Consider the following 4,608-nt stretch of genomic DNA (forward strand, 5'->3'; position numbering starts at 1 on the left):
GACTCCACCATGCGGGAAAGATACTCGCAGAAGCCTACCAGGTTCTCTGAGAGTGAGAACTGGACAATCAGAGTTGCTGTCTTCTAAATAAGATCCAGTCTCTGGATGTTGGCTATTGATGGCATTACATGGATCCAGGGGTAGTTCGTGGTTGTAACACTTAATTACTAGAAGATGGGGGATCTGGAAGGAGGGGGCACAGTCTTGATCTGAGCAGCCATGGAGATCTCATCCCCCGGTCCCGCACATTTGGGTTCCTCTTCCAGTTCCTTCATGCATGAGGCTCCTTCAAGCTTGGGAAGAGTGGTCTTAAGCGTACCTATGGCTGGTTGCAGAGGTCTTCAGCTGCCGGGGCTCTGCTCAGTGCGGTGAGGGAATCTCACCACGCCACCTCCAAGGGGCCCCAGTGAGGAAAGCCAGGTGCGAGGTCAGGAGATTGTTGTTTTAGACATATTTGGAATTAATTTTAGACCGAAAAGTACACATCATTGAAAATACTTATGTGCTTAGTAATAAATTACTACACACTTGTTCAATCACGTCAGAGACCCCACTCTGCTCAGAGAACTAGATTTTTAATTACAGATCCGTTTTGACCATGTGTCATTACTGAGAATCACTATCAGTAGATATGAAACTCACTATACAGAAAGATGCACACAGGTTACTATGAGTCATCTATGTTGTTAATGTGAGTTGGCCATTAAACTTCACTGAGACCCTTTGTTCTGTCCTTTATAGGAGCCACATGATTCTCACCTTCCGTTCAAGTTGAACTTGTAATAAGGTGGAATGAAATCATCAATATGCTTCTCACCTCATTCTTCAGGAGAAAAATCCTACATACATTCAAGGTGGTCAAAGTGCAGACAACACCATCCACCTTTTCCTGGAGATGTATAGGGGACTGAGGTGAGAACAGCAAAAGGCTCTAGTTTAATGGTCTTAATTAAGGTTTCAGGGAACGACATTAAACAACCTCATATACCATCTTCCAAAAGAATTATTTTGTAAAACTGATGCCTAGGGTATGGTAAAAGATAATATGGTAAAAACCATATTTTTCTTTCTGGGACATTAAATTTCTAAATCTATTTATGCATGCTGCTTTGAAATACATTCCTTGATTAGGAATCATTGTCTGCCATAGGAGTGAGGAAGGACAACACTCAAAGTAATAAGAAGAGAAAATATGGAAAAATTAACTCCTACTAAGTTTAACACATTTACTAAAATTGAAATGATAAAATGATGAGCATGGTCCTTGCACAGAGATGATATGCATACTTGTAAAGCATTCCATATTTTTGTTGCAAGAAGAATGACCAGGTCTACTTTAAGCTAAGAAAATCCCCACAAGTACAAAAATTCTACATAAAGAGAGCACAAGTCCCCATCACAACAATCTCTCTCAATGTCAATAGACTAAATGTGCCAATTCAGAGGCACAGAATAGGAAGATGAATTAGAAAACTGAAACCAACGATCTGCTGCCTGCAAGAAACACGTCTGAACAATCAAAGCACCCATGGGCTAAAAGTAAAAGAGTGGGAAATAAGTTTTCAAGAAAATATGACCTCCACAAAGCTGGAGTGGCCATACTAGTATCAGACCACATGAACTTCAGGCTAAAGGTTATCAGAGACAGTGAAGGTCATTTCTTAATGATCATGGAATATGTACATCAGAAAGATCTCACCCTCCTCAATGTATATGATCCTAATGACAGACCAGCAAAATACTTAAAAACAACTTCTAATTGACTTATAGAAAAACATTGATAGCAACACAATACTAGAAGGAGATTTCAACACTTCTTTGTCACTTCTCCATAGATCAAACAGACTGAATCTCAGCAAGGAAATCTTTTCTTTAAGGGAAGTAATGAACAACCATTGGCTTAGAAAAGAAATCAAAGAGGAAATAAAAAGTTTCCAGAAACAAATGAGAATGAGGACACGAGCTACCAGAACTTGTGGGACACAGCAAAAGCAGTGTTAAGAGGAAAGATTATAGATCTGCCAGAATTCATCAGGAAGAAAGAAAGGGCCTACATGAATAAATTAGAGCTCAAGATTTTGGAAAATGACCAAGAAAAGTAGTCCAAACTAGGCTGGAGGAAGGAAATAATAAAACTTGTACCAGACATCAATGAGCTAGAATCCCAAAATACAATCCAAAAGACCAATAAAAGAAAAAGCTGGTTCTTTGAGAAAATAAATAAGATCAATAAACCATGAGAAGCCTCTCAATGAAACAAAGAGAAAGAATTCTAATAAATCGAATCAGAAATGCAAAGGGGAGTATCCTAATAGAAAGTACCGAAATCCATAGGATCATCAGAGATTATTTTGAGAATCTTTGCAGCACGAAATGAGAGAATCTTGAAAAATTTGATAAATTATTGGATTCCAATTGCCTCCCAAGGCTGAACCAAGAAGATTTGGAATACTTGAACCTATCACAAACAAGGAAATTGAAATGATGGTCAAAAGTACACCTGCAAACAGAAACCATGGCCCAGATGGATTCAATATTGAACTACTTCAAACGTTTAAAGAGAAACTGCTTCCAACATTTTTAAGATTTTCCAGGAAAGTGAAGAAACAGAAATACTCCCAAATAGTTTTTATGAGGCAAAGATCACCCTAATACTCAAATCGATAGAGATACCACAAAAAAAGAAAATTACAGACCTATTTCCTTGATGAATACAGATACAAAGATTTTCAAGAAAATACCAGCAAAGAGAATCCAGAAACTCAACAAAAGATCACACACTATGACCAAGTAGGTTTATCTTGGGGATGCAAGGATTGCTTAACATTCTTTAGTCAATCAATAGAATACACCATCTCAATAAAATATAGATAAAAGTCATATGATTATATCAATAGATGTAGATAAAGCATTTGATAAGATCCAGCACCCATTCATGATGAAAAACTCTCAACAAAATTGGAGTTGAAAGTACTTTCCTCAATCTAATCAAAGCAAATTACCACAAACCCACAGCAAGCATTATTCTCAAGGGGGAAAATCCAAAGTCTTGGAGCAGAAATCAATGAAATAGAATCCCAGAATACAATCAGGCACAAAACAAGTTACCCACTCTCACCACTCCTATTCAACATAGTACTTAAAGTACTTGCCATATGATTTCGGTAAAAAAAAAAAAAAGATATCAAGGGCATCCATATAAAAAAGGAAGAACTCAAGCTTTTACTATTTGGAGATGACATGATACTATACTTATAAAATCCCAAAGAATCTACAAAAAAGCTCCTGGGAACAACAGATTTGTTTAGAATTGTAGCATATTACAAAATCAATATCTGGTACTCCATGGCTTTCCCATATATTAATAATGAAAGAGAAAAAAGAGATAGAGAAAAACAATCCCATTCACAATAATACCTCAGAAAATAGAGTATAATAGAATCAACTAAAAAGGTTAAGGAACTATACCAAAAAAAAAAAAACCTACAAAACACTACTTCACGAAATAAGAGAGTATTATGAGGAAATGGAATCTCATCCCATGCTCATGGATTGAGAGGTTTAACACTGTCAAAATGGCAATACACCCCAAAGCTCTATAAAGATTTAATGCACTTTCTATAAGGATACCCATAACATTTTTCAAATAAATAGATTAAACACTCTTGAAACTCATACAAAACCATAAACTCCCATAAAGAGCTAAAGCAATCTTTGGTAAAAAGAAGAAGGGAACAACTTCCCCAACTACAAACCCTACTACAAAGTTTTAGTAATCAAAATATCATGATATTCAGATAAAGACAGGCCTAAGATCAATGGAATATAGTCAACTATCCTGACGCTGGCCCTCAGATTATTATTACCTAATCTTTCTTAAAGGCTCAAGAAATATGAAGTTGAGCTAGGAAGTCTCTTCAGCAACTGGTGCTGGGAAAACTGGACAGCAATATGCAAAAAAAATGAACTCAGACCTCTTTATAGTGCCAGGCACAAACTCAGAATAAAATGTATTAAAGACCTCACTATCATACTTGAATTCTTAAGATATATGGAGAAAAATGTGGGAAGATCCCTTCATGACATTAAAGCTAAGGGAAACTTCTAGAATGAAACACCACTGACCAAGGAAGAGGAAGTGAAGATAAACAAATGAGACTACATTAAACTAAGAAGTTTCAGCAACTCAGAAAAAATGGTGACCATGATCGAAAGACAGTCCACATAATGGGGAAAAATGATTTATGCAATACCCATACAATTAAGCTCAAAATTCTGACTCCTGTATCATTAAGAACACTAAATAGTTCCCGTGAATTTTATTCTTCTTCACATATATTTATTCTAAAATATTTTAGATTTACTTTTAAACCACAGGTAAAAAGGTAAAATTATAAGTTTTTTTAAAAATAAAAAATAATCCCTATACATACCCAGGTGCGACCCAAAAAACAAAAAAGCAAGCAAGGAAGCAAGCAAGCAAGAAAGAAAGAAAAAAATTAAAAATTAAAAAATAATGCCGTTTGCAATGCTAAGGATCAATCCCAGATCATCATTCTTTGCGTTTCTGGGTCACACGTGGCGATGCACAGTGGTTACTCCTGGCTC

The 4,608-nt window shown here is 36.2% G+C and overlaps 1 pseudogene; it reads left to right on the top strand.

Annotated features, from left to right (window-relative positions):
- Positions 1-1,215: 1,215 nt before the first annotated feature.
- LOC130037079 (uncharacterized) lies at positions 1,216-1,309 on the top strand (annotated as a pseudogene).
- The last annotated feature ends 3,299 nt before the right edge of the window (positions 1,310-4,608 follow it).

The sequence above is a fragment of the Sorex fumeus genome, unplaced genomic scaffold (assembly GCF_029834395.1).
Source record: "Sorex fumeus unplaced genomic scaffold, SorFum_2.1 ptg000070l, whole genome shotgun sequence".
Lineage (NCBI taxonomy): Eukaryota > Metazoa > Chordata > Mammalia > Eulipotyphla > Soricidae > Sorex > Sorex fumeus.